A 16,007-nucleotide genomic window follows, 5' to 3' on the forward strand; every position below is an offset into this window, starting at 1 on the left:
TATTGCTGACTTCTCCCTTTCCCTCTTCATCTATATATTTGCTTCAAGTAAGTCCTTTCATTTCTCTTCCTTTAATGTCTCTTAGATGAGCTTTTTCATCTCCACTACTGCTTCTGCTCAAATTCAGTGGATTTAGACTCTTAGATAGTATTTTATCTGATCTGTCTGACTCCAGCTGTCTGCAGTAAAATCTATCCTCCTCAGTACTTCCAGGGTTACCATTATAAAGCTATGACTACAGATTTCTTTGTATAAAAGAGCTCTGTTTTCTTACATTCCCTATGATTGGAACAGACTCCTTCTGGACTCTGGTAATTTAGCAAGGGAGAAAACAGTGTGTGATTTTGTACCAGCAATCAAATGCCCTGGCCTGAAAGTGATACCTCTTGATTTCCACTCACAACTCATTGGTCAAGACAGGCTTTAAAAGCCCTTAACAATCTAAAAATCCTTACTGTTCTGGCCTATTTTCTGTTCACTTTTATTACGACCTCTGCACCCTGGGTTTTTTTTCTCATTTATTTCAACAAATATGTATTATACACATACTGTGGTCAGGGATCATACACTTTCATATAGAGGCTTATATGTCCATGCTTTTCTCATGTTCTTGTCTTGTCACATAACATATTTCCTTTCTCTTTTAAGACCAGAAAAAAATTTTAAGGTATGATCCAAATTTACCCATGCTGGAGTACCCAAATAATCCATTCTATATCCATCCAAAGCTAAATTAATCCCATAGCATGTTATTCACCTCTTGGTACACTGTTAATACATGAATTACTGCAGCTATTGATTAGTCTGTGCTACATTATAGACTATTAGTCCCTTAAGGATAAGATACTGGAGTAACTATTCTTTGTATCTCCAGAACTTGGCACAAATTATATACTTAAAGTTGTGAAATGAACTAAAGTTTGACAACAGTTCTATAGAGTAAATGCTTGAGGGACCACTTCAAAATTGAAGTGCTAATTCTAAAGCTTTTCACAATTAGGGTTTCACTCCACAAATTACTACCAAGTAAGTAAACTGGCAGATGCATTGGCTCAGGCCGTTCGGTGTCCATTCCAACCGTTTTCTAACATGCTTTCTTATAAGGCAGATGCTGAATAACTAAAACAACAACAAAAAATAATGCAAGATCCCTTGTTATGATTTAGATTCTTCAAATCAGACATACTTGAAGAAGACTTGAATTCAAAACTGGGTTAAGTGGGAAGAGAAAAGAGGCACAAGACATCCATTTGTGTTATGTGTATGTGTGTGTGCATATGCATGTGTGTGTGTGTGTGAGTGTGTGTGTGTGTGTGTGTGTGTGTAGTGTAGCATAAGTATTATGGTTATGAAGCAAGCAGCTGTAGAAGTGAATTCCCGATTCAACAGAAAGTTTCTTGATGTGGCAGGAAAATCAGTCTCTTTGGGATGTAATGTACAACATAGGGTATATATTCAATAATTTTGGAACAAATCTGTATCATGACAGATGGCAACTAGACTTACTGTGTTGATCATTTTGCACAGTACATAAATATCAAATCACTGTACACCTGAAACCAATACAACATTGTATGTTGATTATTTTTCAATTAAACAAGTTAAAAACAACCCCCCCCCAAAAATTTGGTATCCACACAATGGAATATTACTCAGTCATAAAAAGGAATGAAGCTCTTATACATGCTACAACATGGCTGAACCTTAAAACATGTTCTGTATATATTTTACTGTAATAAAATAAAATTAAATTAATAAAAGAAAAAGAAAAAAGAAAAGCAGCCCTTTTGAAGCCCAATTATTGTTGACTTGGAAGTTATATTTGAGGTCTCAACCTAGAATCTATTCCTATTGCTCCCCAATAATTCAGTAAGAAATTACATTCAATATAATGCATTATTTTCTGCATATGTTAACTTGCGTGTATTCCACCTTTGCTACTAAACCATAATTAATATAACAATTTGTGCCTGGTAATAAGCCTCAAAGAAATGGGTCCCTTGTATTGAGTATATGACCTGGTTGTATTTTAAGACAATGAGGATCCTTCTTAACATCAGAGTTACAGAACACTGTCATTTTATCATATTCTATACCAAGGCAATAAATTAAATGATTATCTTGTAGTCTCCGGGGAGAAAGTGCTTATTGAAGGAAAGTATTTGGTGAGATTATTAGCTGCTACAATATACCCTTACAACAAAAATGAACAATTCATGAATTTGGGAGTGAGTGAACTACTTTAGCTGTGCTAAAGAATATAGGATAGGAAAAAGACAAGCCTGAGTTCCAAAGTCCTGCTGAAGACATTGTCCCACCTTTGGGGAATTTTTATAAGTGCCTTAAAAGAATTATAATCTTTTACGCAGTGAAGGCATAGCCTAATACCCATGATAATCAATGTATTAATCAGGATGGGTTAAGCTGTGCTGTGTTAACAAACACTCCCTAAATCTATGTAACTCAAAATACAGATAGTTTAAATTCCATACCCACTGCTGGAGAGTGGGAGGTTCTCTTCATAATCTCTAAGAGGCTCAGATTCTTGATGTAACTACCTTCTTGAACACAATGGCTATGTTGGTTGTAAATGAAAAGTGTGGGATGTCTCATACCAGAAATTAAATGCTCTGTCCTGGAAGTTATATACAGAAGTCAACTCACAATTGACTAGGTATAAATAATAACATAGTTCTACCCAACCTGAAGGGGGTCAGTAAGGGTAATCTTAGGACATGTCTAGAGAAGCAAAAACTAGAAATATTTGGTAAATAGTGGTAATAATTACCACAACTGATCCAAAACTCTGATGCTATTGATTGCTACATTAAGGTACCAAAAACAATATTTACAGTCTTGACGTACGTCTGATAAGAAAACGAATACATTTGTTGGAAAATAACACCTCAAAAATTAGAGAGCATTTGTGTGGATTTAGTTAACTCTGAAATCCTGGAATGCCCAGTGAATTTACCTTTCCCACAGAGTAACTTTTTCTACCCTGATGAGGCTAATTTTGAGTTGCATTAAGACTTTGGGATAGTGTCAGCTGCAGTGGTTACCTCAAGGAGACATGTATTCTCCAGCCTTACCATTACTTCCAACAGTATGTACATCTGTGGAAAGAGATCTTAGGATGATGTGAGGATAGTTTACTCATACTAGTCCACGAAAGTTTTTGCTAACATATATTAACATGGGAATGAGGAATATGTGTGAGAATCAATCACAAATATACTATATGAATGTGGTAAGAATACAATTTTAGTCATGGATAAATGTATTTATAAGCCTGCACTTCCAAGAGAATCTAAGTACTATTTCTAACTGAGGCATTTGAGAATCTGTTTTGTTGGCTGGTTTCTTAAATATGAACCTAAATATGGTTTATGCTAAATTGTCAAAAGGCCAAAATTCCCATGCATAGCATAGAAGGAATCCTAACGCCTCAAGGAGTTAACAATGTTGGAGTTCCTTAATCATGGATGATTCATTTATATATCCACTATGACTCCTAAGGAAGCCCAAAGGAGAGTCTTTTCACCAAGTCATTGAAAAATCCATTGGTAAGGAAAGACATAGCATATTGTTTGTTGTTTTTTGTAGTATGATAATGAAGGTTGTATTGATATGTGTTCTGATTTTAATGAGTATCATGGGATCTCAAAATTCAGAGGCCAAGTAGAAACATTTAATTGACAGAAACAAGGGCATCATGATTTTCATAATAGGTAACAGTAATAGTAATCAGAATTGCTGTCTAATTGTTTACCAAATCCCAAAGATTAATAAGGGGCAGCCCCCTAAATGCTTACTTTAATTTTTTATATAGTTACAACTGCAATCTATATAATTACAAGTTTTATACTACATTTAATATAAAAATATATTATTTATAGCTAGACATATTTTAGAATATTAAGGGAAGGCAAAATTGACATTCTAGAAGTCTCTGGACCCATTGCATCTACTTCTACTCCACTGGTACCCTTCCTTAGCCCACATTTGTGCATGCCCATATACAGAGTTCCCAATGAGTGATAAATGGAGAAGAGGGGGAAAAAGAAACTTGTTTACACATGGTCTTCTATTATATGCTAGAAAATAGTTATAAGTGCGCCTGTAATGCTGCTATAGTCAACTGTCTGGAAAGCAGAGTGAGGAAGATTCTGCGTTTAGCAAATTTCAAATTATACATATATCACACTGTGTGGAAAAAGAGCTGGTTGCAAGTATGGCTTAACAGTTATTCAAAAATAATGGGCAGTAGTTTGGCCAGGTGGTCAGGGAACTGGAAAAAGAAAATGTAAAAGTAGTTAGGTTACAAAAAGGTTTGGGAAAAAAGTATGTTCATGAACTTCTCGAAATAGACCCAGCACAAGAGGATATTTGTGTGTTATGTGCTTCTCTTGGTAGGAGAAACGCTCAGTAAATAAGACAGCATTTTTTATACAACTTGGCCTCTTTTCCTAGGTATCCATACTTGCTTAAGGGATCTAGGGCAAAAAGTGATCAGGCTGATAGGGATAAAGATTATAAAGGAGTGTATGTGGACAGTTTTCTTCTTACTAGGGTTTAGCTGGATATACCACTTGCATAGCCGAAGGCCAGCAGCAGAGAACAACACTGAGGCCTCCACATAGCAATATCTCTAAGGGAGCAGTTAGGTAATATGGGGCATGTCAAATCTGAAAGGTTTTCTTATTTGAAGAAACACCTATTCTGGTCTGTTCTTCTCTGCCTACCATGCTTCTTCTAACAATGCCATTATAGACTTACAAAATGCCTTACTCAACAGCAGAATATCCTGCTTCTTAATGAATGTGCTTATTTTTCAGCCAAAGTAGTGAGGCAATTGGTTTATACTCTTAGAAATAATCAATCTTACTCTCTCGCCTGGAGGTAACTGGTTAATGGGCTCTTAAAGATTGCTATTGTGCTAGTTTGAAGCAGCCCTTTGAAAGTATGGCATCCAAGAGGAGAGAGAGTGTTCTAGATATCAGTGACCAATATATGAGGCTGGGCTAGTCCTCCTATGGTCAAAACACATGGAACTAGAATCACCAGGTAGATTAGAAGTAGCATTTCTTATATTGTACCTAATGACTAACTCACAATGTATTATCTACTTTTCCTTACATCACAGAGTTCTGTTTGTTTAGAATTTTTAGGTGAATGCTTTCACCAAATAAAACAATAGTCATTGAACTTGTCGTTGAGAATGCTACCTGGTTATTTTGGGGCTTTATGCTGTTTGATCAACAACCCCGAAAAGGGGAATAATACTATGTTATATGAAATGACTGTTTCTGATTATCAAGGGCGAATTGGTTACTTTTAACACAGTAGGGGTCAGGAGGAGTATTTGATGCACTGCCATATCTGGTGGTATCAGTTAATGAAAGACTGGAGCAGCCACACATATGTAGGAACGTCAAGACTTAGATCCTTTAGGAGTAAAGATTTGGGCCACCCCGGCAGATAAAGAATCCCGAAGAGTAGATGTAGTGACTGTGAACAAAGGAAATACAGAATGGGTAGGAAAAAAAACAACTTGAAAACCTTATTATTACCTTGTGTAAATGTAGACTAAAGTAGCTACCCATATATCCTTCTTATATGCCTTTTTATGAATCAAATTTCTTTTGTTTCTCTCTCCCTTTGCACAACTATCTTAAATAGGATATTTTACTATCTCCTAGTTAAATGTAATTGCTATCATGATGGGTTTTTAATTGAATTAGAGGAGAAACAAACATGCAGAATGTGCCTTTTCAACAAAATCTGGATACTCTTTCATTTGCACAAAGGATGTTTATACTTATTAGGAAGGTGCCTTTTGTTACCAACTATTGTTATTTAAAAATTTTGAGGATGGAAGCAGGTTACTGATTAGCAATTTTTGCATTGTAGTAGATACACAATGTTAACTTAATAATGATTCATTCTAACTGTCTTCTATAAAAATTCCTATATGGAAGGAGCTCAAATGCTTAAAACTTACTTTTCTAATCTTCCTTGAACCTAGAATTTTAAAAGTGATTCAGATACCACAAATCAGGTAGACTGGAGCAAAGCCTGCATTTGGATTAAACTTTGAGGGAGAAAGCACAGGGCCTGTCTGAGGCGTCCCTTTGCACACAAAGGTAACAGCAGAGCTAGTGTGGAGCCATAGCAGTGACTCCCTGATGCTAAATGTAGCTTTCTTACCAATTATGGGAAGAACAGTGACTTTCTTGACAGACCAGTTCTGGAGCATATTTTTGGTAATAGTTCCTGGAAGATTAAGCTGCAGACTGTTTTCAGCCCCTTCCAAACTTCTGTAAGCATTTAATCTTCAACAACAAACTCTTTTTTGCTAATATAAAAGCAAAGTGATTCTCTTTTTTTAAACTTTGAAGCATATCATAAACTGAATTTTAACACTGCAGTAATCACAACCCAGCAGAAAGATGTATAGAATTAATTATGTTGTTAATTAAAAAAAAAGTTTTCAAAAAGCCACAATATAACCTTATAATGAACTTGAAGAAAATTTGCTGACATTGATGGGGTGCCTGGGTGGCTCAGTTGGTTAAACGTCCAACTTCAGCTCTGGTCATGATCTCACAGTTCATGGGTTTGAGCCCCATTTCCATCTCCTGACAGCTCAGAGCCTGGAGCCTGCTTCAAATTCTGTGTCTCCTTCCCTCTCTGCCCCTCCCCATCTTGCTCTCTGTCTCTCTCTGTCTCTCAAAAATAAATAAATGTTAAAAAAATTTAAAAAAAATTGCTGACATGGTCTTTTTTATGTCTAACAGAAAATTCACCATGAATAAAATAATGACATTCACGGGATGAGAGCTAACATTTTTTGAGTACTGCCTCCGTGCCAAGCATGGAACTAGACACATCAATAGTTTGAGGTAGAAATAATTGTCCTTGTTATATAGATAAGAAATAAAGTCAAAGAGCTTAAATAGAGTTCAAAAGTCACATAGCAAGAAAGGTAGACTTATTACAACTTAGGTCTATTTGACTTTCAAGTCTATGGTTTTCCCTGGCAAACCATAGACTTTTTCTTTTTCTTTTTCTTTCTTCCACTCCCACTCTCTGCCATTACTATGTTGAAACCTACAGAATAGAAATTGTGAACTCATAAAACAGATCTGGCAGAGTCAGGCTTTTACTTTTAGTTTCCACCATCCAATGATCTCATTATATCCTACTGCATTTAAGACACCTCAATAAAATCAGGCAAAAAATATATGCATAGTAAAAACAAAACGACTTTTCTACCTGACAATGTTTACAAAGCTTATGGGGATGTATGGTACTTCAGAAAGTTTGTATAAATTTATCCTTATGATATGGAGTAGAATTTCAATGCTCTGCATGACAGATTATGGACATAATTTATTTCTATGAACACCTAGAGATATAGCTTCTGTCCTTTTTTTTCCTAGTTTGGGAGAAATTGAACAAAGTGATTCTGTCTCCGAGGGTTTTGATAAACAGGAGATACCTTTATTCAGCCTCTGGCTGGTTAGAGTCCATTTTCCATCGCTATCTGAGTCAGACCCTTTTCATCCATTGACAGCCTGATCTTCTTCCCTTGGTGTCAGACTAAGTGACACTATTACTTTTACTGAATCCAGCTTTTGTCTGCTTCTGAGATTTTACTAGGGCTTTTCATCCTTCCTATATGTCTCATCCACTTTTTTTTCTACCCATCCAAACAATATTCATATTACACAAAAGTTAACATGATTCTTCGATTTAAAAATCTTAAGAGTTCCTATTGGTCATTTATTTGAAAATGACTTATACACAGTGTCTTTGATATGTGTTCACTTCTAAAGGTATATAGGTCTTCTATTGTAAACAACAACTTCAAAAACTGGTTAAGATCGGATGTTTTATTCACTCACTATTTTAGGAATTAAGTGAACAATAATGTTTAGAAAAATCTAACATATAATGAAAAACATCCCAAGACATTTTTTTCTGAACATAGCTGGCATCACAACTATGCAACATTAAGCAACCTTAGATAGCTCAGGTGTATAAATCAGTATTCATGATCAATTTGAAGTTTCCAACTCTGCTATTTTCAACCCTAATAATTAAGACACATGTAATATGTGTCCTACTAAGAAAAACAAAAGAATTTAAAAGAAATAATGCCAACAAAACAATTTCACTTGTCCCATTTCAACTATAGTTATTTTTTAAAATAAAAGAGCACAGACTGTCTCAACTCATTCTCTGTTAATCTTGGAATAATTCTTTCTAATGAGAACATTATATGAGTTTTTTGTTTTTAACACTAACATGAGTAATGTGTAAATCACATCACTCAGTCACTCAATGGATCATTTTTACTTAGAAAGCATTATGTGTTTTATATTTCTCTATGGAGGAAAGTTAATATTTAGCTATATTATGGAATAAGATAATATCAGAGAAGGAAAGGACATTAGAGGATATCAACTTCAAAAGCCCATCAAACCATCAATATTTGGTGAGCACCTACCGTTCTTTACCAGACCCTGTGGGAAATTGCAAGGGAAAAACTAGACAGAGTTTTTGTCCTCCAGATGATACTTCTTGAAAAATATTTAATTCATAATCAGATCTGTCATGTTATTATCTTGCTACACTTCTTAGATTGTAATAAAAATGATTTGAAAGCCATTTTAACGTGGTTATTAATTATTTACATTTATCAGAATTCAAAGGCTGTTATGTATGAAAATTCTTAAATATAAGGCTATATTTTAAAGTATGTTTCATGCAAATGGACATGGATTTTAGATCCTTTCTGTTTTTTTCTTTTTTTTTTAATTTTATTTTTTATTTTTTAAAATGTACATCCAAATTAGCTAGCAGATAGTGAAACAATGATTTCAGGAGTAGATTCCTTAGTGCTCCTTACCCATGTAGCCCACCCCCACCTCCCACAACCCCTCCAGTAACCCTCAGTTTGTTCTTCATATTTATGAGTTTCTTGTGCTTTGTCCCCCTCCCTGTTTTTATATTATTTTTGTTTCCCTTCCCTTATGTTCTTTTTGTCTCTTAAAGTCCTCATATGAGTGAGGTCATATGATATTTGTCTTTCTCGGACTGACTAACTTCACTTAGGATAATACCCTCCCGTTCCATCCTTTCTAATAACATTAATAATGTGTGTTTTCAAATAGAACAACCACTTTGAAAGACGTCTTTCTACCTTACTTGTCAATCATAAAAGCATAGCCTAAAAAATAAAAATAAATAAATAAAAGCATAGCCTTTTTTATGTATTATGAATGTGAAATATTATTGAATTAATAACAAATACTTAAAATCAATTCAGGAATTTTAAAAAATAGAGTACATGGGGCACCTGGGTGGCTCAGTGGGTTAAGCGTCTGACTTTGGCTCAGGTCATGATTTCACAATTCATGAGTTTGAGACCTGCTGTAGGCTCTCTGCTGCAGTGCAGAGCTCTCTTTGAATCCTTTGTCTCCCTCTCTCTTTGCCTCTCCCCCCCAAATTAAGTAAACATTAAAAAAATACAGTGCTAATTTTAAAAATAATCTATCATCAATGCAGTGGATATCTGTATTTTAGAAACATGTAATTATATTGAAGTCAGCTTCATACTCTGATAATAATAAAGTGATGAAATGAAATCATTTTATTTATTCAAATATATATGCATATTACATGTGTGTATGTACCTGGGTGCATATATATATATATATATATACACACATACACATATATGTTTATTTATATTTCACAGTTTTCTGACTCTGATTATATGATACTCTAATATTATATTTATTTGTCTGTCTTATCATCCTTGCCTTATTAACTCTTATATGACCAATTCTTAGCTTGACCAGCAGTACCAACCAGACACTCTGTTGATATTTTTCATATTGTAATATATTTTTAGGCTTTATTATATGGATACAATTTAACTACGGCTGTCACAGGTCAAGTACTTAATTCTAAGTTTTAAAATTTAATTTAATTATATAAGTTTACTCTTAAATTTTAATATTAAAATATACACTTAAAACAAGTGTATGAAACTATTATTGAGACAATATAATAAAATTATGTTGACAAGGCGATATAGATAGCAAAATTGGTGCAATAAAATAAAAATTATTATATAATAAAAAATAAATAATAGATAAAAATGTAAACAGTGGGGCGCCTGGGTCTGATATCGGCTCAGGTCATGATTTCATGATTTGTGAGTTGGCGCCTAGTGTTAGGGTCTGTGTTGTCAGCTCAGAGCCTGGAGCCTGCTTCGGATTCTGGGTCTCCCTCTCTCTCTGCCCCTCCCTTGCTCACACTCTATCTCTCAAAAATAAATAAACATTGAAAAATGTAAGCAATGAGAGAATGCAAAAGGAATAAGTTTATGCAGAGAATAATTGCTGGTTCCAAGTGCAAAGAACAGTAATGGATGCCATGCATTAAAAGAGAATGAGGGGAAATAACACTTGAAGTGGGGGGGGGGTCATCAGAGTAAAAATAAAAATATAACTGCAAGGAAAGGTCCTGATGAGTTTGAATTCAAGTAAACGGTTGGCCAAGGAATCTCTACACAAACGAGCAGAGAATCTTAGCTGGGGTTTTAAAAATAGCGTATTGAAACAAGATTAAATTAGATTAGAGGGTTAATGATAAAAACACAAGGACGGACCACACATGTCTAAGCATAAGTAGATGCTTCCATCCACAAAAGGTAAGAGAGTATATAAGAGCTTAGTAGAATCTTCCGGGCTGGTTCTTCAGGATCAACTATGCTCCCTCCATTCCTTTTTCTGCTGAACTCTATGTAGAACTTGCTATAAACTATCCAGGTTAGAAAGGAGCAACCTCTTTAGTAAAGAGTGTCTCCCTTTATGGAACATCTCCAGGGGCAATATTCTGCAATTATGATGTTAATGATTTATCAATTTCAGCTTTCTTTTCCATGAATTCATGTCCATTTTCTCTTGTCTGCACTCTACAAGAAGATTTTCTAGATACATAATCTCAGCATGAATCTGTGCTTTCATGTATTCATTAATTTATTATTTTACTCCACAAATATTAAGTATCTTCTCTGTGTCAAATTGCTGGAGTAGCCATTTACCTCCCAAAAGGCCACTTGGGAGTTTCCATAGGAGTTTATATCTTTGTGGTTTTTTATTCATTCGGAATAAAATAGCCATTTTAAAATTTGCATAGGGTTACAGAGTTAAAAGCATCATTGTATAACTTGATGTCCTTAGTTAAGCAGATAATATGACTAATTTTCATAGGGAAGCCCCAAGACTCCAAAATGAATTCCCTATTTCCCCCCCTTAAGTTGTTGTTCCTAAGGTTTTACCTATTTGATAATATCTCATCACATTTACTTCATTTTTCAAGCAAAAACCATCAATTATTTATGTCTACTCCATCTCTCATCCCTAATCTACTGTCAGCAAGGAATTACCAGTAGTTACTTTTTCCCTCAATACTTGCTTCTTCAGCTTTATTGTTTTGTTAATAGAGTAGCTTCAATTTTTCTTTCTACAGTTCACCCCAGTTCAGTGCCTGGCCATCACGGAGGTGCTCACTGATTAATGAATGCTCTGGTTTTTGGTTTTTGTACTTTTCTACAGTGATATGATAACACATTTATGCAAAGATATTCTAGTGAAATGGTTGTGACAGTGTCACACTATCATTATCTGTGATCCCCGTAGCCACTTATGTATCAAGAAGTAACAACAAACTTACGTAGGGCAGTTGTTGGAGGCTCAAATGTGTTAATGCATATATGACATTTTCCTCAGTACCTGACATATGTTAAATGAGCTAAAGAGTCAACATCCTTATGACACTCTCTATAATGTCCATTTGGCTTTTTCCATCTGGAAAAGGTCCATTTATCCTTAAAGTCTGAGCTCAGTTGTTAACCATCTTCACGAGGCCTTTGCTAAACCTCGTAGGGAAGTGTGCCATTTTACGCATGTGAGTATTGCCACTTCTCTCGCATTATTGAAATTATGTGTTCAGACATCTATTTCCCCCACTAGACTCTCTGAAAGGAGCACCATTGCCAGAATCACTTTTCTATTCCAAGGGCCTAATGAAGAGTCTGGCCTGTTAAAGGGCAGAATAAACATTAGATAACATGATTTCCTAATATTATAACACTAGTACATGGCAGGAAAGTTCTTAGTTCTCTTCAAATAAAATACAGAACTGAAAGTGACAAAGTACATTTTGAAAGAAAATCAACTTGCATCCGTGTTACTAAAAGGCCTCCTTAAAACATGAAGCCTCAGACGTCAGTGGGAACAGAAGCAATTTCATTTCCAGACTGAAACACTCTTGGTGCTCAATGAGTTAAGGTGCATCCTACCCCTTAAGTGCTTCCTTTTGTCAGCAGCCTTTGTGTACTCTTTCCCTGAGCTGGTTGCCTCTCCCCACACTTAGCTCTTGGCTTGGTCTGAAGCTGACTCCATCAACATACCCAGTTTTCTTTCCAATTGAACGGATAGTTACTTGGCTTACCAGAACACGCTGAACTGCCCACCACGGGGGTTGATTCTGCCAGGCCTTGCCTCAGCTGCACCTGATTCACATTGAAAATAAAACTCACACACACAAAAATGGTAGCTCCATTTCCCTGTACATTCTCATTACTTTCCATGTCCAAAGAGAAAATGTCATCCAAGAGTCAGAAATAATAAACTCTCTTTTGTTTTCTCTGTATAACTCTCCTCTTTGCCTTCTAGCTCCTCTTTTGGCTAATTAATGATTCCATTTTCTGTACAATATGGTTGCTTACTTGTGATCCAGCTGTTTCAATATTCTGGGGACTGGGAAATTGTGATTTTTACAAATCAACTGGAGTATATACTCTGTGGAGGGATAGAAAAGTGATAATAATACTACAATTTATAATCACCTATTACATGTCACACGGTCATTTATATTGTTATAGTAACTTTTACTACAACCCTTCAAGGTTACTTTTGCCAGATAAAAATCAGGGAATCAGACAAATAATTATATGTCCCAGGGCATATAATTAGGCTGGTGTAAAGATAGGATGTATGCCCTGGCTAGTTTCATTTCTGTGTCTGTGTTTTCCCCCCTATATTTTACTCTTTAAAACATCAGGACTCCTGTCAGAACAAGTCAGTTCTATGACATCAGAAGAGTGACTCTAACCAAAGAGCACCCATATTAAAGATATAGTCTCTGGAAGAGCCACACAATCCTTGAACTATTTTAATGCTTCAATAAAATAATGGATATCTGAGGGTAATCTCTCATGGGATTTTATAAAATGTGTTTTTCTATTTCTATAGGCTCTCTTCCTTTCTGCTAATGAAGAGAAGCTTTTAATTTTTTTTTAATTTTTAATTGTAGAGAGAGAACGGGTGCATGCAAGGTGGAGAGAAAGGCAGAGGGAGGGAGAGAGAGAGAGAGAGAGAGGGAGAGAGATAGAGAGAGAGAGAGAGAGAGAGAGAGAGAGAGAGACAGAGGATGCCAGGCAGGCTCTGAAGGCAAACCCGGTGCAGGAACGTGGGGCTCGATCCCACAACCCTGGGATCATGATCTCAGCTGAAACCAAGAATCAGGCCCTCAGCTGACTGAGCCACTGGGAACCCCTAATGAAACTCATTTTGAATCACTTTGCACTACATGTATTCAATGAATAGCCAATACAGTATAAGCTAAAGCTATTAGAAATGTGCCTACCATGAAGGCAACTTGGTTCTTTGTGTCGTTAACTATAGCCATCAACAAGCTACCCAAAACCAATACCCCATGCCAGAAATGCCTAATTTATTTTCTTGTATAGATTATATGAGAAATTTGTTTATATATTTATTTATATATTTATTTATAATATATATATATATATATATATATATATATATATATTATAATATATATCTAAATTACTTCCCAACTTTCTCACTGTGTTCTCCTTTAGTAGGTTTTATAATCCCTCTCTTAAACTCAATGTACATTACCTACAGCCTTTTAAAAATGTGTTGATTAGGACCAATAATTTGATAATAGTCTGGCTTGGAATATAAAAAGAGATATTCCCAGTTCTTTTAATAACTGATGAATAAATTAATGACACTTTTTTATTTCCATGTAGAATTTTTTATCTCATGTTCTGCACACCTTTGAAGGAAGCACAGGAGGACCTGCCCATCACCATTACTCTTATTGTTCAGTTGAGTCTTTGAAGGAATGTGCCCCAGGTTGAGCCAGGGAATAATCTATAGGCCTTCAGGTGGGCAATGAGCTGGGTAGTTAAGGAAAACTGTTGACTCTCTGTTCCCTAAAGTTGGTTCCAAGATAATAAATGCATTCCATCTCTAGTGAACTATGATTAGGAGATGGTTTGTTTTTCTACTTTTCCTACTGAGCCATCATTTCTTAACTTTTAATTGCAATTGGTTCTTTATTAATAAGTGTACTAATTTTAACTTACCTTACTTGAGAATTTATTTTTAGGATTTAACTAAGATAATTTAAAACTATATTTTTACTCTTCCTTTAAAGGAATGTAGGTTTATTGTAACATTTTCAAAGAATAGAAATATTTTGATTAAAAAGTGAATATCCTCCTCCAGTCTCCCTGAAACACATTCCCACACGTAATAACAGTTGCTTAAATTCCTTCCAGACATTTTTCCATGAATAATCAAACACATACACACTCACATGTGTATGCATATGTATGTGTATATATGTTTGTGTACGTGTATGTACACATACATATATTTTATACAAATATGCTATCAACCATTCATTGAACCCTTAGCATATCTTTGGAATCACATTATACCAAATTAGTTATGGTTCCAGGCTGCATAATTTAACAGACAGAATGAATTCAAATCCTGATTCACCTTGTACTAGCCATGTGACTCTTGACAAATTATTTAACTATTTTGTGCTTTTGTTTTCCCATTTATAAAACTGGGTAAAAACAATGTCTACCCTAGGGCTATATTTATTATGATAAAAAATACATGTAAAACATTTAGAAAGATGCCTACTATTCAGTAATAATTAGCTATTATGATGTTTATCTCATTTAAGTCTATTAGAGTAATAATCCCCAAAAGAAAGAACTATTCTTGCAATCCGTTTTGCTAATGAGGACATTGGAGTTCACAGAGGTTAAGAAATTTCTCAAGGTCACACAATGGTTAGTGATGTCACAGGGTATTAGCCGGGGAACCTGCCTATAGCCCATGTTTTAACTTCTATATTATCTGAATTACATTATAGAGTGCTATACCATGCTCTAAATACACTCAAGGAGTCAGTGCTCTGCTAGTTAACATTTTCGTCTAAAATATAATAATAATAAAAGAACAGCTAATTTATATTGACCATTAATTATGTGCTAAGTGCCTTGCATAAGATATATTATTAAAAACAACTTCAGATTTAAGGAAAATGAGATGCAGGTTTATGTAGGTTAAGTACTTTTTCACCATCACATGGTAAATAAGAGGCAGTGCCTGCAAAATAACTCAGTTCTGCTGACATGAAAGTACATGCACTTAAACTCTTTGATTTACTCCTATCATGTGTTGCACATATTTCTATGTGACAGCAAATGAGTCTACTTAATCCTGGTGCATTGAATGTATGGATATATTATGATTTATTTAGCCCATTCTCACACTGACACACATTCAGCATTTTTGTCATTTAAAAACAATAATCATTTATCCATATATTTCTTTCATATTTTGTATGATTATTTCTGCAGGATACTTCCTTAGAAACAAAATGTCTGAGCTAAAAAAAAATAGGGATATAAACAATTTTGCCCTGGAAGCAGTTGTGTCATTTTTCCCACATAGCAGTAGTGTATGAATACCTCAAGAAAATGCTAATATATAAATAACATTTATCTATGATTTTCGGTTAGGTTCCCCAGATAAAGAGTTTGAAACAGGTTCATGCAATATGTCGGGGGGAGTGCTCTCAGGAGAATG

Source organism: Panthera onca, chromosome B1 (genome assembly GCF_046562875.1).
Source record: "Panthera onca isolate mPanOnc1 chromosome B1, mPanOnc1 haplotype 2, whole genome shotgun sequence".
Lineage (NCBI taxonomy): Eukaryota > Metazoa > Chordata > Mammalia > Carnivora > Felidae > Panthera > Panthera onca.